Genomic DNA, 25,644 nt, shown 5'->3' on the forward strand with positions numbered 1-25,644 from the left:
GATTTTATTGAGATTGAAGCCCACCTCATCCACATAAATGTATTCATGGACGATGGCATGGGCATCCATCTCCAAAATTCTCTGTAAAAGACAGAAGAATATGTAGATCAGTATATGCACAACCTAATAGCCTGACTTAGGTGGAAGTCTGATATATTGGAGAAAGTGTTGTATACATACATCCAGAAAGTCATGTCAAAGGTTCTTGACTCTGTCACAGTTCCTTTCAAATGGGACCCTGTACAGTTGTTTCATTCTCAGTTGATTTTTCTGGAGGACATGATGTATTGTTGAGGGGCTAACAACATTTGTGTTAGCAAAAATTGTGTCATCATTAAGGATATGATTGCGTAATTCGCGAATTGTTATAGCATCATTGGCCAAAACCAAATTCACGATAGCCGTCGATTGCTCTTCAGTAAACATGTGACTTCACCCACCATGAAACCTTCGCCTTTCCACTCTGTCGAAGATTCAAGAACAGTGTGAGTGTGTGCCATAAACTGTAACACAATATATACTATTTTATACAATATGTCTTCTTACAGTCAGCTGTACTGTTGTACATTGTTCAAAACCTATAACTTATAGGCCTATTCTAAAGCCATGATTGGTTGGTGTTAAGTAAAGCGATGAGTATTTATTAAAAAAGTACACAGATAAACTTGCAGTAAATATATCCAGTGTGATAGTCCATAATGCTTTGAAAATAATATTAGCTGCGTTTCCACTGTCGGGCCTAAAGCAGGCTTACTAGTGTGTGCCAGGGCCAGTCAGAACCAGTCGTGTTTCCACTATCACTTCTGGGGCTCGTCGAGGCTTCCTTGGGGCCAACGGCCAGGGTTTTTTTGGCCCGTTGAATATCTTGGTCAAAAGCGGGCCAGCTCAGGCTTGAGGAGTGGTTATGAACAAAGGCAGAGTCTGGAGATGGCAGCGCCGCGGATTATTTCATATATCATCTAACATCAGCTTTAAAGACTTTTAAAATCATTTTAAAACTCACTTTCAGACAGCAGTGAGTGTTTGAAATAACTTCTGTTTGAGATCCGATGTGGATTCTGATCACCGTATAAGGCAGAAATATTTATATGTGATGCAAAAGACTATGTGCACTAACCATTACCATAGTAAACATGGTAAATACGACGCTTCAAGAAATCAGACAAATCATAGAGGCTATCACAATCGTGTATTAAAATTAATCTGTCAGTACCTCTCGTCTCTTTATACCGGACTGTCTGATATCCATATTTAGCTCCACATATGTCATAAAATAAAGCAACTCCAGTTTTTCGGGATAGGATAGAGCTGCTCAGGCCATATTTTTGGTGGAAAATTTGTAGAAATGATTATTCTTTCTAAATGTGATATAAACATACTGAGCTTCTAGCCCGAATGGTGGAAACAGCGTGGTTTTGGGCTCGGTGCTACAGGTCCGAGTCTATTAGCCCAGCCCAGCCCGTTGAAAGCCCTGGCTCACAGTGGCCTGACAATGGAAAAGCAGCTAATGACTGTGCATACTGGGTCATAAAGTGTTACCATACACAATGGAGCTCCCTAGAATACTAACATAACACAGCTGCATGATGTGCTCAACATGTTCAATGTGAGTACTCCGTCATGGAGAACTATGAGGTTTAGAAGATGACAAGAGCACTATATTTCTTTGATGAAATCTGTTTGCGAAACCAAGCATACCGTTATCTTCACAAACATCAGAAGACATGTCACTCGTTGTTAAATGTGTTTTCATTGACTGAGGTTATTATAAGAGACTTGACATGTGCTTTAAGTTGAAATTTTAATGTGGTGTGGAATGTGGTCCGGTCCCTGAGGGAAGCTCGCTAAACTGGACCCACTTAGAGTGTGAACAGACTGGGCTGCTACATGAAAGAAACCTCCTGATGGCTTCAGGATAAAATACTTACATCCAACATAAAGCCTAATTAAGGCAAATAGAATTGCTTTAGAGAAACTTTGGGGTGCAGAAACCTCACAAGACTTGACATGGGTATATGCCCGTAACCTTTGGTATAGGGTTAAAATGAACAATGCTTTAGTTAGACCACCAACTCGGAGCATGGGCTATGTGTGAAAGCTAGAGACCTCATTCAACTTGACCTGAAGTCATCAGAGAACTAGAGGGTTGAATCCAAACTTGGTCTATGTACCGGTCCACAAGGCAAACTGACATCTGAAAAGACATCAGATAAGTGGTTCATTAGATGTTCTAGTTGCTGCCTTGGATCAGGGAGAGCTGCTCCCCAAAGTCTATCTTTGCAGGGGTCTCTGCTGCAGAGCAAGTTTGACCCACTTTTTTTTATCAGGTGGTGTGATACAGCTGTTCCACCTTCTGTTGGCTGGCCACCAATATGCACAGAATCTGTACATGGAGAATTCCACAGAAAACTGCAGAATTGGAACACACATCATTCACTAAGTTCCACACATCCTCCATCTTTTGCGTGCTTGTTTATTAAATATTTGAGCTAATTGTATAATGCTTTCAACTAATAAGAGTGTAGCACTTTCTTAGTTCATTTAACATTTTACCATGTTTAAATTTACTCCACAGAATGCATCGGAACCTCCAGGACCACTGCTAACCAAACTGGTGTTCTTATACGCAAAATTCTGCGTTTGATTGGTCCTGTAAACAAGGAAAAACTTTGAATTTGTTAAAGGAGTGGGACTCACATGGTTGTACAGGAAGGTTGTAAATTCACTGGACTTTAAGTAGATTCTGTCTGACATCATGCCTAAATGTGGTGAAGGCTGTTATTGCTTACTTGTTCTTTACAACATCAATAAGGCTCCAGAAATGGTTGATTTTCGAAGAAATATGTGTGGGATCATGAAGCCCCAGTCACACCGGCTGCCATTCTTCATGGCATACCTTTATTGAACCTCTCAACAAAGTCCATATTGGTTATAGACAAAAGGTGTTCAGATGTTTCAGTTAATCATAAGACAAGATACAAATCAAGTGCCTGTCAGACCCTCTTTAGGGATACCCACCCAGAGCTGATGGGTATCAGGTAGCATAGTCATTCAACACCAGGATCTACTCCAAAGAAGACCTAAACAGTGGCCTTAAAAGGGGTACTGTGTTCTATTTGCTTTGCTTAAATCTTTCAAGGCAGATGAGGTGCAATAAACATTTGCCCACATTGTCAGCTTTGCTGATAGTCCTGGGAGTTCACCACTGATAGTTGATAACAGATGGTGGTTTACTATGATACACTTTAATCAACAAATAAGTGCCTCCTTTAGCCAGGATTCTTGATCCTTGTACATTTTCATATAAACACATCCATCACCTGATGGACTGGCCATACAGTATGTCCGAAGTGTTTGGTGTTTCCCTGTCTACATTCCGAGACGCTGGGATGGGCTTCAGGACCTCCATGGTTCTATAGGACAAGTGGTTTGGAAAATGGATGAATGGACAACCTTCACCAAACTGAACTTAAAAGGTAAATTCTGTTATTATGTATTCAACTGTATGTTGTTCCAAACCTCTATGCTGTTGTTGTTCTGTGGAACATAAAATGAGAAATTTTTAAGAATCTTAGCATAGTCCATTTAACTTGTGTATTATATTCCCAGTGTACTGAAGTCATATGAAGTGTTTTGTAAATGGAACAGACAGAACCTTTAAGCAGTTATTCACTGAAAATCCACCACTTGAAACATGTCGTGCACATTCACATTCAGATTCAAAATTCACTGTCACTAATGTCATTGATTGCAAAATGTTATTAGGGCTTTTCACACTTCGCTTAACTCCGGGTTATTGTTGTTCTAAACACTGCTTTTAACCCCGGGTAAAAGAACGTTTCAGTCTTGTAATTTAGAAGTGGGGTAAGCACCGCTTTTTACCTGGGGTTATGAAACCCTGCTCCGCATTGCGGTGCCAAACTTGTACAGTGTGAAACGATGCAGTGTTAGAATGTTACAGCTAGACACAGCAACAGACAACCAATCGCGTACTTATATTTCAGTCATGGAAATGCTGTGCATTGTATATAAACAGTAAATTCAGCTTTTGAGAGGAAAAATGTCAAATGCTGACAGAAAACGCAACAATTTGAGTGAAGAAGAGACTGTTTCGTTCTTACCTTTATAGTCCGATATGTCCATTCAGTAAACTTGATAGTACAGTCGGAAATATGAGGATGCGCAATGCTAGAGCTAGCCTATGTAAACAGGTTGCGTGCTGGGTTTATCAAATCAATGACACTGACATCGCAAATGTGCAAATAAGAGTGTTAACCCAGGGTTTAAAGGGTTAGTTCACCCAAAAATGAAAATTCTGTCATTTATTACTCACGCTCATGCTGTTCCAGACCCGTAAGACCTTCGTTAATCTTCGGAACGCAAATTGAGATATTTTGGTTTAAATCCGATGGCTCCGTGAGGCCTACATAGGGAGCAATGACATTTCCTCTCTCAAGATCCATAAAGGTACTAAAAACATATTTAAATCAGTTCATGTGAGTACAGTGGTTCAATATTAATATTATAAAGCGACGAGAATATTTTTGGTGTGCCAAAAAAAACCAAAATAACGAATTATTTAGTGATGGCCGATTTCAAAACCCTGCTTCAGGAAGCTTTGGAGCATAATGAATCAGCGTGTTGAATCTGCCAAAGTCACGTGATTTCAGCAGTTTGGCGGTTTGACACGCGATCCGAATCATGATTTGACATGCTGTTTCACATTGTACATTCTTAAAGGGTTAGTTCACCCAAAAATGAAAATTCTGTCATTAATTACTCACCCTTGTGCCGTTTTACACCCGTAAGACCTTTGTTGATCTTCGGAACACAAATTAAGATATTTTTGTTTAAATCCGATGGCTCCGTGAGGCCTACATAGGGAGCAATGACATTTCCTCTCTCAAGATCCATAAAGGTACTAAAAACATATTTAAATCAGTTCATGTGAGTACAGTGGTTCAATATTAATATTATAAAGCGACGAGAATATTTTTGGTGCTCCAATTCAGTTTATGAATACCCAGGATTAATTGTTAACCCTGGGTAAATTATAAGCAGTGTGAAACGTGAAGCAAGTTAACCCAGGATTCCGTTTACCTGGGGTTTAGAATGACCCAAGGTTAATTACTTCAAGTGTGAAAAGCCCTGTTGGTTACTGTGTATAGTAACCAAACTTAATGCTCCATATTTTTTTGTTTTGCCTCTGGCTTGCTTAGTTGGGGACACTTGACATTTGACTTGACATTTGATATTCAACAGTGCTTTGATCTGCCTGCATTGGCACTATTCTTTAAGAGCTGCTGTGCAGCCAAACAATGTACCAGTTATCAATGTAAAGCTGCTTTGACACAATCTACATTGTAAAAAGCGCTATATAAATAAAGGTGACTTGACTTGACTTGTTTTAAATCTGACATCAAAATACAAGGTAATTATTACATACTTAAAGCACTTAATACAACTATTCATGTTAAATCAGAGTAATATTGTTTGTATGTATTAAATAATGGCTTGAACATGTTGTGAAATTTTGTGTTGCGCACAACATAGTCACAACATATTAATTCCCACACACACATCTTAGACTTGCAAAAATTAAATTTGTGGACAGCACATACAAAGTGAGCCTAAAATGCAACATTATAAGCCCAATTAAGGATATAAGATCAATTTCCAAAAGCGAAAATAAAATAATATTTTAAGTAATTCAAAAACATAAATTGTATTGTTCCAATTTTTAAGTCATAGATAATAACAAGATTTTAATGGTATTTTCAACACCGAACTACAAAATTTCCCGCATAATATGGGTTTGGAATGACAAGGGTGCAATTAATGGTAGAATTTTCATTTTTGAGTGGACCTATTTCTTTAAATCCAGACTCTTCTCCAGACGGCACACTGCACATTACATTCTCCAGCCTTTTAATTGGCTCTAGATCCATTAGACAGCACCAAGTGTTATTTGCCATAGTTGCACTTAGCTCACTGATTGGTTCATGGCCCTGAGAGAACAGGGAAGAGAGACAGAAGAAGAGAAAGGCTGCATGAGCCATCTATCTTTTGCAGTTGAGAGCGACTATTGATTTTCTCAGCCAATAGATTGCTCACATGGATAATTGGTAAATTAGCCTGGTAATTGGTCACAATAATTAGCCATTTTAGGATATCATGTGTAATGAGTAATATTGCTGTTCACATTCCCCAGCTCAGTTTAGAGGGAAGTGATACCCTCCCCCAACAGACGAGTGCCGGATCAATTGGAAAGCAGTATTTCTTTCCCATCCTCCTTTCCATTCCATTTAGCATGGCAGGCTTTCCCGTAATACTACATCTGTAGAGGGGCTGACTGAAGGAATGCTTGCATATATACATACATACACTTGGGTGTGATTTCAAAGGTATGGAAAGTAACCAGGCAACTCGAGATGAGTGTGTAAGCAGACATTTGGCAAGTACAAGGGAGTATTAACCGCACAGTTTTACAGTAAATAAACATAAGTAGGTTAAAGGTGAAGTGTTTTTTCAAAGTTAAAATACATTCTCCTATCCCAGCTTTCTCAAAAAGTGTAAGCACTGTGGTGCTGTCGAAATATATTTGAGCAGCTTGACCAGCCTTGACTCTACCAGTGGCATGGGTTTGAAGTGGGACTAATCCAGTGGAAAACAAGGGGAGGGTTTTAAAACGATCATTCATTTTTGTAACTTCATTTCTAAGGGTCATCAAGGGAAATAAAATGAGACTAAGTACTTCAGCTTTTGCTTGCATGGTCTAACATGTCAACATCTGCTGGTAACACTTTATTTTACAGTGTTTACACTGTAAACTCAAATAAGTTGATAAAACTCAAAAAAATTGAGGTAATCAGTTACATCATTTTTTTTTTAGTTATGTATTCAACGTTTAAGTCAGCAGAACTGGCAGATTTCAGTTTCATACTTATACATTTTAATTGCTCTTATCTTGAAATTTTTGAGTAATTCACACATATATGAATAATAGTGGAAATTTAGCTAGCCATAACTACCTAATTCAACAAATGCTAATTGATAACAATGCTTTAATAACATTAGCATAGCATAGCAATTGCTGAAAGAGTATGGCAATATAGAACGTTTATGATATACCTGTTCTCAAACCAAGCCCATGCTCCACTCATCACAATGATGGTAACCCCCCTAAAAACCCACATAACAGAAACTCTTCTAAATTAGCATAAACATTAAATACTACTAAATCCCCCATCTTGTGCAAAAAAACATTATATAGCACTTAATTTAAATTAAAATTTTTAAATTTATTCTCCCTTTTGAGTGTCATGGCAAAGCATGCTGGGAAATAGAAATCCTAGCCCAGTTTCAGGTAAATTTAAGTTCGTCTAAATTAAAAGAAACAAGTTCATAAAACTCAAAACAATGAAACAATTCAGATAATTAAAATGTGTCAGTTTTGTGAATTCAAAAGAAAAAGAAAGTTCTAAATACTCATAAAAGTTAATTTGATTGAAATAATTTGTTTAATTTGAGTTTGCCCTACTCAAACCAATTAATTATTTTGATTGTTAGGGTTTACAGTGTAGTAAGTACACATCCTTAATTAATATTACTCAGTATTTAAATTACACTGCACTCTCAGAATAAATGTGGACCCTTTGGACACTTAAAGGATGTCTTTGTACCCTTTTTACCCCTAAAAGGTGCTTATTAAAACTTTAGAGTAGCAATACCTTAAAAGGATAGTTCACCCAAAAATGAAAATGCTGTCATCATTTACTCCCCTTCAAGTTGTTCCAAACCTATGAAAAGGGAAGATGTCCTTTTAAGTCACTGTTGTACCCCTAAAGGTACAATTTTTTGCACTTTTTTTTTTTTTTTTTTTCTGAGAGTGTGTAACAAAAACACCTTAAAACAAAGCGTAACCCATCTGCCTTAACCAAAGGCATGAATTCTCTGTTTTCGGAATGGCAGATGGAGGCAGGGCATGACTGTTTGGCAAATCAGTTTGTAACAATCATTATTGATGCTGCTAGTCCACACTTCACCACAAAACGGGACATAGCAGATCAGCTGCTATCACTGCCTGCTGTTTTTGCTAAAACATGCACACATTCGCAGACAAATCTGGAGTCATCACCTCTTTATCATGTAATGCTTCACCATATGTGTTTTCATGCTAGCGTCTGAGTGGAAATCCCCCCCGTCCAGACTATCATGCCCCTATCCGACCACTCTAGCGGGAAGAAAAGACGAGACAAGGAAAAGCGATGAGTCACAACTCAATTGACTGTGAATGAGAAGACACAGGAAAGAGATCAGACCAATTTTGTCATGCACGTGTGTATGTGTGTCTAGTTTTATTTGAATATTTTTTTGCCAGATTGTTTGTGTTAATATATTTTGGTAGATAAAGACAAAGTTTTTTACTGAAATTAAAAAGATTTTGATAGTTTCTGTTTATGTATTTGTATACGTGTGTATATGTTACTGTAATCTGCACAGTCTGCCAGATGATTCTAATCACTAGGGGAATTTTGCAAACTTTGTGTGTCTTTGTGCGTGTACCACAATAAAACTGTTCTTATGAGGTCTGAGCCCAGTTTAGCTGGAATGTAATGTTGTAGATTTCTCCACCCAAAATACTGACCTTTTTAACAACATGCAATCGTGTCATCATCATAATAGTACAGACAGTCTTATCTGCAGTCAAATAGACCTTTCCTTCTAGGTATATTCAAATATCTGTCTGGCACTACAGCTCTGAAGAGCTCTAACCTAAAGGGAACTGTACATATTGTTGTTCTTTTTTTCTTCTGAAACTCTGGCACCTCTTCTGCTCTTCTTTTTGTTTCTGAAAACAGGAAGTACCCATAGAGTGTGCTTCCTATGTCCAGCACTCTCTCTAATCCCCCTCCCACGCACACAAACAAACACGGAATCTAGAATAGAGAGGCTATGGAGCCCTGCCTAAGAGAGGCGCTAAATAAATAAATAAATAAATAAATAAATAAGCCTTGTGGACTCGCTGATTAACACTAACAATATAAATTACTACAAATTGCCTTGTTTGAGGTGTACCACAAAGCCTACATAATCAAATGTGGATAACGCTCCGTAAATTCTCCGTAATTTATTTATTTGCCAAATGATGGTAATTTTCTTTAAATCTATCAGTTATGGAGGCTTCCGGGGAAGCGGATCTACAGTAGCTTTTGCGCCTTCCCTCTGTTGTTATGTATCGTCATCATTGTCCTGCATTCTCATTGGTTTGCTGGCCTATAGGGCAATCCATGCGCTGGAAAACCTGTGAGCGGATCACTCTCCCAAGAGGAAAAATGTGCTGCTGCTGCCAGATCTCGATCAAACAACAATCACACTGTATTTGTGACAAAACTAACTAGACAAAATATATAGTTCCTATTAGGGATGCACCGATACCAATACCAGTATCGGTATCTGGCCGATACCAAGCTCATGTACTTGTACTTGTACAAGTCCGATACCTCACGTGACGTATCTGACAGAATTTTCCGCACACAGAGACACCGGCGGCAGCAGCAGAAACAATGTCAGCCTCAGGGGTGTGGAAATACTTGAAATACTTCAATACTTCAAATACTTCAATACTTCAATACTTCGGATGGACCGAAACATAATGTCCCAGAGGTGTTCTATTGGATTTAGGTCAGACGAGCGTGGAGGCCATTCAATGGTATCAATTCCTTCATCCTCCAGGAACTGCCTGCATACTCTCTCCACATGAGGCCGGGCATTGTCGTGCACTAGGAGGAACCCAGGACCCACTGCGCCAGCGTAGGGTCTGACAATGGGTCCAAGGATTTCATCCCGATACCTAATGGCAGTCAGGGTGCCATTGTCTAGCCTGTAGAGGTCTGTACATCCCTCCATGGATATGCCTCCCCAGACCATCACTGACCCATCACCAAACCGGTCATACTGAATGATGTTACAGGCAGCATAACATTCTCCACGGCTTCTCTAGACCCTTTCACGTCTGTTACGTGTGCTCAGGGTGAACCTGCTCTCATCTGAAAAACTCAGGGCGCCAGTGGCGGACCTGCCAATTCTGGTGTTCAATGGCAAATGCCAATCGAGCTCCACGGTGCTGGGCAATGAGCACAGGGCCTACTAGAGGATGAACCCTCATGAAGTCTGTTTCTGATAGTTTGGTCAGAGACATTCATACCAGTGGCCTGCTAGAGGTCATTTTGTAGGGCTGTGGCAGTGCACATCCTGTTCCTCCTTGCACAAAGGAGCAGATACAGTCCTGCTGATGGGTTAAGGACCTTTTTTACAGCCCTGTCCAGCTCTCCTAGAGTAGCTGCTTGTCTCCTGGAATCTTCTCCATGCTCTTGAGACTGTGCTGGGAGACACAGCAAACCTTGGCCAATGGCATGTACTGTATTGATGTGCCATCCTGGAGGAGTTGGACTTCCTGTGTAACCTCTGTAGGGTCCAGGTGTCGCCTCATGCTACCAGTAGTGACACTGACCCAAGCCAAATGGAAAACTAGTGAAAAACAGTAGAAAAGATGAGTAGGGAAAAAAATGTCAGTGGCCTCCACCTGTAAAAACATTCCTGTTTTGGGGGGTCGTCTCATTGTTGCCCATCTAGTGCACCTGTTGTTCATTTTATTAACACCAAAGCAGCTGAAACTGATTAACAACCCCCTTTGCTACTCGACTGACCAGATCAATATCCCAGGAGTTTAAGTGACTTGATGCTATTCTCTGATTAAAAAGTATATATATATATATATATATATATATATATATATATTATTCTTCCTTTTTTGAATTGAAGCTGCCGCAATTCCATTTCCTATTTTAACCTCTGAATAATATACAGTATCGAAAGTATACAGTATGTTTTGCATGCTTGCATTGTCCGGGGGAGAAATAAAATTCCCAACTTCTCCAACCATAAAGACATTTCCCATATCTGTTCACCACTGTGGGTCGATGGTTTGGAGTTACTAGTCAAAACAACGGGCCCATAATGATATTGAAATGTGTTTGTGCTGATACTATTTCGGGGTAACACGTTATATAATCTAGGCTCATTGGAAAAACCTGCCTGTGACAACATTTCTGCAAAATGATATTGTGCTACTTCTTGCAAATTTTGCCACACTTGTGATGCAGTTTTATCCAAAGCATCTGGCAACTTTGTATTATGTTGGTTGTTGTACGTTTCACGACAGTTCGGAAATGTCCAGTGAGTGGCACTAACAGGTAAATGCTCTGTTGCTTTGAAAATAACCACCATCTACCACCTACACTAAACCCTACCGTAAACCTAACCAATAGTGTTAACAAAAGCAAACATAAGATAAAAACGCATTTGCTAAAGCAACCACGCCAATTTGGCTTGTTTTGAGCTTTGAGTCTTTGAGCTCTTTTATCGCGACTTGTATTTCACAGGACTCGTACCCGAGCGATCCACATCACTAGTGCAGTGTTATTATCGAGCAAGTTCTCTAAGTTATAGCAAGTTTACTACAGCAGTAAAATACATGCATATAGAGCTGGTTATGTGATGCAAACGTCGAAGTAAAAGTGGTAAAAGTGTTTTGAGGTCATAACATAGTATTGTGCTGGGAACTGCACAAAATAAGTCTTTATTAAATGATAATCATAATTTGTGTGAAAAGGAATACAAGTTGTTGATGTTTTACTGCCTCTAGTGTTTAAGCTGGAAACTGCAGTTAATTGTCTATATAGACACGTTTTTTGAATGAGTCTTTGTTGACTTTATTTTAATGTTTCCTTGTTACACGTATTTACTGTAGTAATAACAAATTAACCTATAGTAAGTACATGTTGTCAATTAATACCGTATCACACTGTCATGCAAGGACACAATAAAATAAAATCAACATAATATTTATGTCATGACAACTCTCAGAGTGTTTGGCATGGTAATGGATATGACAATTTTAATATGTTTGGTCTTGGTGGAATAGATATGTTATCCTACTGCTGGTGTTGGTAATTGGTACTGCTGCTGCTGCAGAGCAAGTACGAGACTTGCTACTGCCAATACACACACAAAACGCTGCTGTGAGCAAGTAAGACATGCTGCTGCTGCTGAACAAAATAGCATACAAGAATTACCCGTAGCAGATTTAGACAGATGGAGCTGGGGAAGGTGGAGGGTTTATGAAAGCACGCTTCACTGCTACAGCAGCCTGTCTCATTGTTAATGCATAGGTAATAATACGCAACTTTCAAAAACACAAAACGTACATTTCTGTACATTTAGAACGGTGATGAAACTTACAATATTGGCATATTTATAGCACTAAAATGTAAAAATACTTGTTTTTTTTTTTCAGCAAAAAAAAATGTAAAACATTTACGAATCATGTCATAAAGATATATGTATAATTTCCCTTTTATCGTTTTGTAGATAAATGTAAGATCCCTAAACCCCAACCTGAACCTAAACATATACCCATTTTATACAGAATGTTAAAAGAATAAAACATAATGAACAGAAATGTGTAGGAAAATTACAATTTTAGTAAAAATATAACATTAAAACGATATTTTGAGCCACTAAACCTACACCTACCCCTAAACCTACACATAATAATCATTTCTTAAAACTATACTGTTATAAATAAAAGAATAACAGACAAACAAGCATAATCACAATAATTTATTTATTGTGAAAATGTCAAAAGTGGTACCAAAAGTAGTTGAAATGATGATGAGTTGCAGTCACAGTCCTCTATGGCGGTAATAGATTTTTTTTTATAAAATGGTTAGTTTCTCTCCTTGATTCTGATTGGTCAATAGATGTGTTTTATTCACGATAAAACACAGCTATGACTGCTTCACCCAACGATTCTGTGTATCACTGCACAACACCCTTAGCAACCACTCTTAGCAACGTAAACTCTTTGTTCTCAATTGATATTGTTCATTGAAGCTTACTGTATTATGTAAAAGAGTATTGTGTGAAAGAGATCGAGTGAGCAAGTTTATTACCTGCATTCAGATTTAGAATTTTCCTTCAGGTCAGTCCTATGTTCGTAATAAAAAATCTGTTTAAATGTCCGATGCATTATCTTGTCCTTTTAACAGTTAAGAGGTTTTCCCGTAACTGACAGTGCTAGTCAAAGCATTTGTCAGTTGCATTTTGTTCCATGTTCACAACAATTCAGTCTTTTCAATGTAAAAGTATTCGCTACTGACGGACACACTCATAAAGACAGTCTTTGCCGCCATCTAATGGCGTAATAATGTAACATCTGTTGCTGTTCACGGTCAGGGACTTTTTTTTCCGGTGGAAGGAAGGTTTTTAGTGAAAGTTTACTTCATGAAAGTTGCATTGATAAATATTTTTGGCTTCAATATTTGTATTGTGTGGTATCCATTATATAAAAGCAATAAGGCACTCGAGGCTAGTGCTGCTTCGTGAATAAGTCATGGCTATATATATATATATATACGTCTGATGATCTGCTTTTATTTCATTTTTCTTTTTTATTCAAAATATTTACAAATTTGATAACTATAGCATGAAATATCTGATATTCCAATTGTCTAATATGTGCAATTGGATGTGTTTTGTTGTTTAAACACCTTTATAATGATCGCGTTATTTGAGCTATACTCGCGATGTACGCTGCCATGTTAGTTTGCGCCACGGATCTGTTGGATTTACAACACGTGAATTCATCCACTTCTCCCGAAATACATGAAAGTAAGTGAGCTGGTGAACTGGGAGAAGAATAGAGTAAACTTTAAAGTTACTTAACACAATGTGTATCTGATATGAATAAAAAGTGTTGTCTAATTATAATGGAAAGAATTATTATTGGAAGAATTGTATGCTCCAAGGACCAGCCAAAACTGATCACACCGAGTTAAGGACCCATGAGCCTGCACCATCTAGAGTTTCATGACAGAACTTTGTATAGGTACATTTTAAAAGATCATGTGGATATGATTTGACTTCTACTGAAATAGAACACTGAAATCATGATTATTTATCACTTGCTATGCATACACTTGCAGTAACTGTGTACTGTAGTCACAGGCAGAAATAGAGAAAGTGAATAAATTAAGTTTCCCACCCTCATCAACTTTCCCTGGGTCAATTCTTTGCACCTGACAGCTCAGAGGTCCCCAAAGGTCAAAGCTTGAGGGTCAGGTAGGCAGTTAACCTCCCACCAAATCAGGAAAGCTGTCCCGTGAAAGCTGTCACCCCTACAGAATGGCACAGGTGTTGAGAGCTGAGGTGAAAAGTAAGATTTACAGTGAATAATGTTGGTCTTTTCCTCACACAAAGTCTGATGGGACTGGGGAAAGTGTTTTGGTATTCCTAATTCAGTACTCATTTCTCCTGGTGTTGGTAATCCATTAAAACATACATATCTCCGTCTTTCTTCACTTCTTCATGTTTTATCAAATTGTCTATCTGAGTGTTTGTATGTGGCCAGCATATGGGGTCTTTCAACATGGATGAGTGTTTCTCTGTGTTTGTATGTTCCCACTAAAGTGCTTGTTTCTGGCAGCATGTGGCTCTAAAAGTGTGTTTACTGTGATCTATATCTCTGCCCTCTCAATAACTCTTTGCTTTAACTCCAGACAAGCGCTCTTGGCCTCTGCCTCTCCTTTTTCTCTTGCTCTGTCTACTTATCTTTCTCTGTACAACTACAACATCTATTGTCAGTTACATTAAAAAGTCATTTGCCGGCAGGGACCTCAAGCACAGGGAGCTGTCGGAGCAATCGTGCCTAGACTTGATCAAATAGATGTTGTTGGTTAAAGCCCAGCAGGACCCGCCAGTGGTGTTCTCCAAATGCTCTTCTGAGGATCACGAGAGAAAGAGAGGAATGGAGAAAGAAGGAAGAAGCTTCTCTGTCTCTTTCCCTGATTTGTAGCACTAGAAAGATATACGGAAACACTGACAAACTCTCTTTCAGCACATGTGAAAAGTGTTTGTTTATGTGTATGGGCTCTGGAAAACATCTCTGCACAGAAAAGACAAATGTGTTCTCATTTTTCTCCTCTTCTGTTGCCTTTTTCTTTCTTGTTCCTTTGTTACCTTTGGTCACTTTTGGCTTTGACCCCAAGACATGCTCATATAAACAGGAAGAAGGCACAATGACCCAATGGGGCCTCTGCTATGCAAATGTTCTCTCTCTCTCAAACATACACACTTGCTGAGTCACAGTCACATGTTTGAGTCAAGACTTTAAATTCATCTTTTTAGCACTAAATACAATGAATCTCAAATTTTATTGTTCCTTTCAAGCAGTTGACCTTTGATATTTCTTAGAGAGCTTGGACAGTTTCCATATCTATCACCTCCAGCCACAAATTAAGTGGCATTTGCAAGTAAAACTTGAGAAATTAGTTTAAAATGCACAGGACAGTCAGTGATAGGGTAAGTGATTGATTACGATCCTAAAAAGAGAAGTCATTGTACATTACAGACCTATATTTAATGCACTCATATTGCATTAAATCAAATTAATAATAGAAATACCCTTAAAAAAAAGAACAGCGGTACAGATGAAATTAAATTAATTAATTAATTAATTAAATAAATAAATCATTTACACACATCCTCCACAAATTATGAGCTGTGGTGGTCAAGCAGGAGACATCGAAGACACAAAATAAAATTAGTATTATAATTATTGTTGTTGTTTTTGTTGCTGTTGTTATGCTGTAAAATGTATTCTGATATTTTTTTTCTAAACAAGTTTAATAGCAAATTTAATAGCAAAACTTCGTTTTTCAGGATTCTTAGAATAGTTCTATTCTTTGAAAGTTTGAAGATCAGCATGTTTTAAATAGAAATGTTTCTATTGAAATATATTTTAAAATGTAATTTATTCCTGTGATCAAAGCTGAATTTCCAGCATCATAACTCCAGTCTTCAGTGTCACAAAATCCTTCAGAAATCACTCTGATATGCTGATTTGATGCTCAAGAAACATTTCTGATTATCAGTGGTGAATGTATTGCTTAATATTTTTGTGGAAACCGTGATTTTTTTCAAAAGAAGTTCAAAAGAACAGCATACGTATATTTAAATAGAATTGGGTCTCATTCTCTAAGCATGTGTGCACACGAATTTGTGCATGAAATCTGTGTACAAACTTCATATTTGTTTGTGTAAACGTTTGTACGCAGATTCTATATATATATATATATATATATATATATACATATACATATATATATATATATATATATATATACATATACATATACATATACACATATACATATACATATACATATATGGGTCTCATTTATGGGTCTCATTTATATACTCTTTTGAACTTCTCACGAAAACATTCTGCCTAATTCTGTCTCGTGTAGCACTTTTGATCAATTTAATGCATCCCTGCTGAATAAAAATACTAATTTCTTTTTCTTTTGTGGCAACTGAGCACCCATCTTGCTACACGACTGGCAGCATGCAGATCGTGTAGCAAATTGAGATAAATGGGAAAGCTAACTGCCAGTTTTCTTCAGGTGTTATATAGACCTCCTTGACTGCGACTGTTGCCATCCACTGACGTTTAAAGTGAATATCAGTAGGGATGTACTTCCTGTTGGCAAAGACTTCAAGCCCTGAAGTCATCAAGCTAACCAGTTTTAATAGTTCTCTCTGGAGAACTCTTCTCCAATTACACTTAATGACTGTCACTTCAAGTTCACACAGTAGGCCGAGCAAATAACGCATCCATACGCTCACTTACAGAGAGAAATGTGGGTACGATCAATGTCCGCAACTCCCAAAGAGTCCAGACCTTACTTGTGTATCTGGTGCACAGCCGCTGGCATTTGGGACAGCTGGCAAAACAATAACAAATGGCTAATAACAGCTCTCGGTAACGAAAGATGACATGATGCTTGGAACACGCGAGTGTTTCTTCCTCTCACCCCATTCGCCTGTGTTCATCTCTCCTCCAAACCTGTTTTTCATTGTCTCCTCTCCCCCTGCTCCTCTCTTGATAATCGCATTAGCTCCAATCCCTCGTATTGAAATCCCAAACTGCTGTGTGTATTAATCGTGCAGGAATCTCGTTACAGCTTCTGCTGTAATTTAAGCCATCTGCTGAGGGGTGGGCGAGCGAGACGGCGGGAGAACTTTTGCACGCCTCGGGGCCCTGTCTCTGTGTTTGTGAAGTAGCTATCCGCATGCTTGCTGCTCTCTTTTACTGAATAGAATGAGCTAGAGAAAGACAGATAAACAGAACAGACAGGTCAAGCTCTAATTCTCTGTCCTCATTTGACCCCGAGCTCTCCTGTACACCAAGTGTCTAATTCCTAAATCCAGCACACAAAGTGCTGTTGATATAGAAGTGATACTGGAATTCTAGGAGAGTCTGTGCTTGCTAGTCTCATGTAGCCAGATTTTTGACTATCAGCATAAAGTCTGGTCCACATTGCAGCTAATTCTGGCCAAGAACCAGCCATACCACCTGAATTACATGTAAAGTGACCAAGCAGAGATTGCTTTTTTATGTGAATTTCTCATTTACACGCTACTAAAAGTCTCAAACAAAATGTTTGGATATCTTTTAAATAATCAATTGCTGTTGCAGCCAGTTATCTTATATACAGAACTGATAAAAACTGATAAAAACCCATGTAGTTACCTTATATTAACCAGTACTTTCTTAGGTAAGTATACTGTAAGAACACGTAAGGGTAAAATAAAGTGCAACCATTTTATTTAAATTTTGAGGGAGACCCACAAGTAATTTCTTTCTTCTGTTTTCCCGCACACACATCAGTATCTTCTCTCCTACACCCGGCTAAACTTGTCCCGAACTGCACTCAGTTGTATTGGGTCCCATGTTCGGAATATGTTGGGTTCAGCAATATACAACTGTAGTTAATGATGTGGTCCCACTTTATTATAGGTGGCCTTAACTACTGTGTACTGTGTACAGATGTAATTACATGCAGGTATTTTTAAAATATAAGTAAAATATAAGAAAACATATATGTACACAATAAGTGCATTGTATCAAATGATTAATTTAAATGTAAATACATAGTAGTTAAGGCTTTATTCATTGCTTTATTTCTAGATGTTGGATGGAATCGCGGAATCCCTTTTATGTTAGGGTTCATATTCACACATGTACACTCTTCAAAAACAGCACTTTCATTCTCCTCACAAACTGAAAAAACAACAACAACAACAACAAAAAAACACTAAATGAAATTTGTATCTGTTTGGAATTATTGACAGATTTGTCCATGGCTTGGAGCACAAAAAGTTCATGGACCACCTCCGTGGCCGTGACATGACAAGCAGATGGCTCAGAGTGAGCTGTGATGGACAACACTGCCTCAGGAGGTACTGTGGTGGATGTTGCCGCCTCTGGGGAAGTGCGTAGACAGTGTGATGACCACCGTACTTGGACTTGGGACCTCTGGGACCACCGGACTTGAAAGTGCTGAGACCACCGGACTAGGAAGCGCTGAGACCACTGGACTTGGAAGTGCTAAGACCACCAGACTAGGAAGCGCTGAGACCACTGGACTTGGAAGTGCTGAGACCACCGTACTTGGAAGCACTGAGACCACCGGTCTTGGAAGTGCTGAGACCACCAGTGTTGGAAGCACTAATACCACTGGATTTGGAAGTGCTGATACCACTGAACATGGATGCGCTGAGACCACTGGGACTACAGGACTTGGGACCACCGGACTTGGAAGCTCTGAGAATACTGGACTTGGGACAACTGGACTTGAAAGCGCTGAGACCACCGGACTTGGGACCACTAGGCTTGGAAGTTCTGAGACTACTGGACTTGGGACAACTGGACTTGAAAGCTCTGAGACCATTGGACTTAGGACCACCGGACTTGGAAGTGCTGAGACTACTGGACTTGGGACCACAATGGCCATGTCTCGTAAGTTCAGTGTTGGACAAAGCATTTGCTGAAATTTAGGAAAATCTTCAGGGGAATCTTGAGTGCTCATGACTAGATGAGCCATTCAATAACAAAGTATAATCCAAATATTCTGCGATAGTTCCCGCCACATTACGCTTGGGCATAAAATAATTTAATCTATTGTGGAATATACCTTTTAGCACTGCCTCATTCCACCAGATTACAAGGTCCACAAAACTCCTCCACATATTCCTCGATATGCCGATTCCCCTTGTGTAGTCGAAGGAGGGCAACTGCTGAGTTCATGCTTGCGGGTTGAGTATTCTGTTACCAAGCTGACACAGAGCAGACGAAGACGATAACGTAGCGAATCCAAGTACAGTTTATTTTCAGTGAAAATCTAAAAATATTAAACATAAACTAAAAACACAATCCAAAACATGAAACAAACCATGAACAAGAATTTGACTTGATGATAAACAGACGTGGAAACATGGAACAGCGACTTACTTTAATATTTGAAAAAGTAACATGGCAAACAAAAGACTATGGGGATAACAAACATCTGTTTGTATAGCGCTTTTCACAATACATATCGTTTCAGTGCAGCTTTACAGAAAATGCATGTGTCTACATTACATGACAAAAACAACTAATGAACAGACAGAACTAATGAAGCAAGAACCAGTGAGAACAACACATAAAACAAAGGAACCAATAAAAACAAGACACATGTACTAAGGAACCAAATGACACGATCACAGGGAATCACATGACATGATCAAGAAACATGCCTATGACAAATTTCAAAATAAAAGACAAGAAAACGTGAACCTGAAACCAAACCCAAACACAGATCAAGGTTGGGTTGCACCAGTCGTAAGTTCTTACTTACATTGGAATGTAAAGTCCGCGCTAGAAGCCTAATATCTAATAACGAGTTTGCAACCAACTCTATACTTAATTTGGTTTCACCATTAGTTCTTAATGCAGAATGTAGCTAGTCAATCGTAAATGCTATGTAATGTGTAGTCGCATATAGTAATATGATGTTTACCTTCAGTGATCCAATAGCAGCCTTCAAATTTTTTGAGCAGAAGTTATGGAAATGCTGTGAATTGCACTTTATCTTGTTAAGGCTCATTCTAATTACATGAGCTTATTGATGCAATGCAATATGCAATGATGCAATACTCCTGGTTCGAGGCTTCCGTAAATATTTAGTTTAAATTGTAGAGTAATATTTCAAGTTTAATTGTGCATTGCAAAAATATCTAGTTGTGCCTCAGTGGTAATTTGGTGGCCCTTTATGTCACAACAAGGCTAAGTTGTAACTTGCACACAGTTGGTGCAACCGGCCCCATAACATTAGCATTTATACAAATGTAATGTGGTCACATGCATTTTCAATGACTTATGATTGTTTTTGAGTGGCTGGAGTGGCATCTCTCATATCACTCCGCACTCTCGTTCTTCTCACATTATAAAGAAATTCAAATAAATATTTCACATTTCATTCAATTATTTATTTGGTAAGTAGCCATGTAATAAGCAGGATAATGTACAGCCAGTCAATCAAGTCAGTCATAATCGCATCACGTTGGGGTTCTAATCACCCTGTCAGTTTATTTTGCAATAATGACATTGACTACATTAGCCATTAAGTATATAAGCTATATTCCGGTATATGTATATATATAGCCTACGCTAATGTACTGAAATTTTCAACTGTCATTCTTAACTCTGTCGCTTCTCAAAGTTACAAAAAGGTTCAATTTAAGATTCTCCTCAGCGTTTGTGTATGTGTAGAGTTTACAGTTTGATAGATTAATCAACAGCTTATATGATAGTAATAGGAAGGATTATAATCTAGTGTGAGCTAAACCAGCTTGTGGTGTTTGCTACATCCTGTTTGGGCCAATTATGCTCCAATCTGTTCCGGATGTGGGGGGACACCCGTATGCTGAAGCTGTCGGATAGACATCTTATCTCCCACTCAGAGAGAAAGAGAGTGCATCTTACGTACCATTGTTCTTCCTGGCTCACAGGAAGTGAGCTGGATTGCCTTTCAGTGAAAGTGGTGTGTGTGGTTCAGGTATAGCCTAGGTTATGGGGACCAAATGTCCCACAAAGATGGCAATATCTGACATCATTGTCCTTTTGGCGACATTTTTTGGTCACCATGAGGAAAACAGCTTACAAATCATTCTAAGTTAAGTGTTTTGAAAATGTAAAAATGCAAAAAGTTTTCTGTTATGGGTAGGTTTAGGGGTAGGGGTAGGGTTAGGGTTAGATGATAAAATATATAGTTTATACAGTATAAAAATCATTATGTCTATGAAAAGTCCCCATAAAACATGAAAGCCAACGTGTGTGTGTGTGGAGTAGCTGCCCTGGAGTGAGCAGCACAGAACAGAGGAAGGAAAAAAAAGAGAAAGGTTCAAAATGAAATAATATTGAACTCAGCAGTATTCAAAAAAAGAAAATGCTGTTAAGTTTTGATATGTTACTTTTTCAGAAATAGCTCTAGGCTGGCCACGTAGAAATATGGAGAAGGAGAACGTTAAAGAAAGGCTAAACCTATGATCTATCCATCTTCCCCGGCCTGCTTCCTCCTTTCATTCCCTCCTCATCATCCCATTCCTTCATTCTATTATCTCCGGGGTGGTGAATGAAAACACGTCATGGGCCGCAGGAACAGAATCATGGGAGATCTGTGTTTATGGTCTGTGGGGTCTGATTAGTGGGCGAACATGACATAAGCTTTCTGACATTCACCTTTCTCCTGAAGTCTTCATTTACACATTTATTCATGGATGTTTTTTTTCTTTCTTTCTTTCTTTCTTTCTTTCTTTCTTTCTTTCTTTCTTTCTTTCTTTCTTTCTTTCTTTCTTTCTTTCTTTCCTGCCTCAAACCATTTTCAGAGGCACATAGGATGAGTTCAGTCTATGGTATTTTAAATGTTGCCCTGAGGGTCTTACATGAATTGTAAGACCCTCATCAGGAGTGGAAAAGAAACAGGAAGATAGAGAGCATCTTCATCCTGGTATTTTTTTCTTTTTCTTTTTTCTTTTTCTTTTAGAAAGCAATGAAGTTAAATTGTAGGTAAATATCCAAATGTTTTCTGATGCTGGTCAACTTTTATCCAGCATTATAGATTTTGATGCCACTCAGTTTGTGCTCATAAAAGTATCTGCTCATAAAGTAGCTTCTCGTAAAACGAGTCTTTAATGTACATGACGTAACTGGAGTGTTCTGCATGATTTTATTATTCGAGAAAATGTTCTTCTCTGAAGGCATTTCTTGTACAAGCAGGGTTTAAACTTAATCCCATCATAGAAACTGAAGATGGGGAAATGTGAATTGTTATTAAAGAGCTTGTTATGTGGCAAGACCTATCACTGCACTGTTCACTTACACCAGTTTCAAGCAATTATCAGTGAACTCTCAGAAAAAAAAAAAAAAAAAAAATGTTTTCTGGAAACATGCAGTTCCACTTTGTGTATTTTTACATGTTAAGAGGAAGCTTTGACTTTCTGAGAACTTTGATCAACAACAAAATTGTAGTATGCAGTCGTGATTTCAATTGAGGGGGCACAAAGGGAAATATTATTACAATTTTAAATAATAATAATAATAATAATAATAATAATAATAATTATATATATATATATATATAAAACTAGAGGGTGAACAGAATCTAGCAGGGGTAGGAGGAGGAGGGAGCAATCAAATTCTGGTTCGGACCAAGCAATTGAATAAGTGTCAAAGCACCCTTACTTAGCTATATTTTAGGGACAACCTGACTTTTGGGACATCCTCAAATGGAAAAACAATTCATAAATTATGTTTAATAATGTCAGGTGTTTGTTCTGTATTCTGGACAATTAGGGTACCTTTACACGACAACGATGTACTAAAAACGATGTACTTTTTCCTCAGTGTTTTTCATGTACAGATGACAACATTGCCAAAACGATTCCCGTTCACACGGATCCACGAAAACAACTAATAACGCTGTATTATTCATCCTAGGCCAGTAGTTGGCGATGTTTGTAAATAAACACTACGCACCTATAACTAAATACATAATAGGCATATGCTTGCGCATGACATCACCATTTTCACAAATTTGTGTTTTTGTAGTTTACACGGAGACGATAATGGTATCATTTTCAAAAACGTGCACTTTGAAACCCATTTTCAAAAGTTTGTGTTTTCAGGACCCCAAAATCATTGTCGTGTTAATCAGTGGTTCTAAACTCTTTTTTTCCCCCACGAGACCCTTATTTTAACATTCAAAATCCTTAACGAACCCAATATTCCAGCCTTTAAACCATTTTTAAGAAACATGAGTCAAAATGATTATAGGTATTTTATCAGCTCAGTAATTAATTTTAGACCTTATTATCCGAATTGTTTAGATTTTTAGAATGCACATTAGACTACTTTCCATTAACTGGTTAAAATTTACAACAGTTGCATAAAAATGTGATGATAAGTTTCAAATGAGTTTCACTAACAAAAAGCACAGACTGAGTGGAAATGTAAATCCACACTCTGTCAGTAGGTGGCGCTTATGAAACAGCAGAAATAGAGCTGTTTCCCTGGTAACCTCTGTAGACAAAGCAGCGCTGCACACAAAGAAGATGAAAAGAAAATGCCATCAAAACTTTTCTTAAGGCAGTCAGTTCCCTTCAGAGATACAGTCAAAGAATTCATTCATACTTTAATTCATATAATTTACCTCAGCACTCTGTTCTAAAGGTTGTAAAACCTCTCACTTCTTTACGCCATTGTTTCAAACAAAACTAAACCTATGCTGCATGCTGCATTTGCTTGAGACTGTTGCTTACTTTTTTAGATTAATTTACCGTGAGTTTTAATGATGATTAAAATATTAAACTGTAATACTAAAGATTTTGAAATTGCATCATGGTTTATCATCAAACTGGTAACCGTTTCATACCTAACCCTCAAACTAGAGTGAGTTAAATCTTTCTCATAAATCTTTAGCGACCCCTAGGTTGGAAAAAACTGGTGTAAATGAATGGCCAAATTTAGTGTTTAGTGGTAGGTTCATCTGTAGTTATTATAGTTATTTTTATATAAGCTGCTGAGAAAACGAATAGGGTGAATTCAGGTTGATTGGGACACTTTTTTCCAAGTCATCTCTATGGCAAAATGTTTCCCACTCTGAATTCACCCTATATGGAACTCACATCTCTTGGGCACTATCTTGATCTGATATTCCTGACCTTGTTATTTGTAGGTTTGGGATTGAAATAGATTTCACAGCCATGTTCTGCTGCCCAACATCACAATCATTCACTACAAAAGTGAGGAACTTTTGTTATGTTAATGGTCATTTGTTCAGTTAAGGTTGCTCAAATTCGTCTGTCGCTCGGTGCACTCTTAAAAATAAAGGTTCCAAAAGTTTTTTTGTTTTTTTGCAGTGATGCCATAGAAGAAATTTTATTTTTTAAGAGTGTAGAAGCTTGACTACACAACTACTCAGTTTATTGAATAGAGTATATAGCAAACCTACACACTTACAGGACTCTCATAGACAACATTATTAGGGAATCTTTGGATCTTGTCCTGGCTTGCACCTCTGCTCAATAAATCATGGGATGGTGATTAAGATCAGTAGAATTAAGGGTGGATTTGTGTAGAGTGTGTCTGTGAGTATTTTATTAGAAATCTTTTCTAAAAAAAAACCCTTTTATCTGCATGATCTAATGACATGATGGGACGAGAGATGAAGAGAAAGATACGGTGACAGAGAGAGTGACAATGTTTAATTCGTAAGCATATGCCTGATTCAGCACACATGAGTAAATGTCAAAAATAATAGTAATAATCATAATGATAAAAACATAATGGGATGTATTTTCGAGAGAAACAAGATAAACAAGAAAAACATCTTAAGACAGCAATTAATTGTATCTATTTTGTTCAGCTACACAGGATACTAAATTAGAATTTAAACATGAGTTAAATTAAATTTCAATTTCAAATTCAAAAGTTCAAAATCAAACTGGATTTCAAAATAAATTCTCAATTCGATTCTGAATGATGCAAAAACCTAATGAGCATCATGCTCACATATGACTCCATACGAGGAAAAAAGACATGGGAACACCAAAATATCTGAATTTATTCTTACCAAAGTTCAAATAACTTCTGCACTCATAATAATAAACTCAACTGTTTTCACTTTCATTTTCAGGCCAATTTCAAAGTATAGGTTGCAAAATAAAAGAAAAAAAAAAAACGAAACTCTGAGTTAGGAGGAAGAAAGAAGTGAGACTAACCTTGTGGTCTATAAATTTGGTTAGTTAAAGAAGTGGATGTTTGGTTATTGCTGGTGTTCCAACCCTTCCTGATGTATTCATGTCATAAATCTGGGTGGAAATAAATTCAAGATTAGATGTCTGGGAAAGCAGATGGGGTTCAAAAATTGATTTGAAAATGAAGCTAAATTTGAATTCAGTTACCAACTCGATTAAAAGCCCTTCACCAAGTTTCTTGCATGTTTTTTTTTTTTTTTTTGAAGTTTCCAAAAAAGTAGAAATTGTGATTATTTTGTACATTTTCTACATTGAAATGTAATGAATTTAACTTACATTTCAATTCTGAATGTAATATGCTTTAGACCTCTTATTAAACAACAACAACAAAATTATATATGACAAGATAAAGATTCTTACTAATGTATGTTTTTCTGATGGAAG

The 25,644-nt window shown here is 37.7% G+C and overlaps 1 long non-coding RNA gene across 3 annotated transcripts in view; it reads right to left on the minus strand.

The window, feature by feature from the left end:
* Positions 1-200: 200 nt before the first annotated feature.
* Positions 201-25,644, minus strand: part of LOC127505198 (uncharacterized) — a 31,601-nt gene continuing 6,157 nt past the window's right edge. The window contains exons 3-4 of one of the 3 annotated variants that reach the window (XR_007927636.1): positions 25,225-25,644; positions 201-463 (exon numbers count right to left, since the gene is read on the minus strand). The exon at positions 25,225-25,644 is cut by the window's right edge and continues 1,170 nt beyond it. This is a non-coding gene — a long non-coding RNA (uncharacterized LOC127505198). Of the gene's footprint in view, positions 464-23,973 lie in introns of those variants that run through there. The other 2 variants (XR_007927635.1, XR_007927634.1) reach the window with 2 other exon arrangements.

Source organism: Ctenopharyngodon idella, chromosome 22 (genome assembly GCF_019924925.1).
Source record: "Ctenopharyngodon idella isolate HZGC_01 chromosome 22, HZGC01, whole genome shotgun sequence".
Taxonomy (NCBI): domain Eukaryota; kingdom Metazoa; phylum Chordata; class Actinopteri; order Cypriniformes; family Xenocyprididae; genus Ctenopharyngodon; species Ctenopharyngodon idella.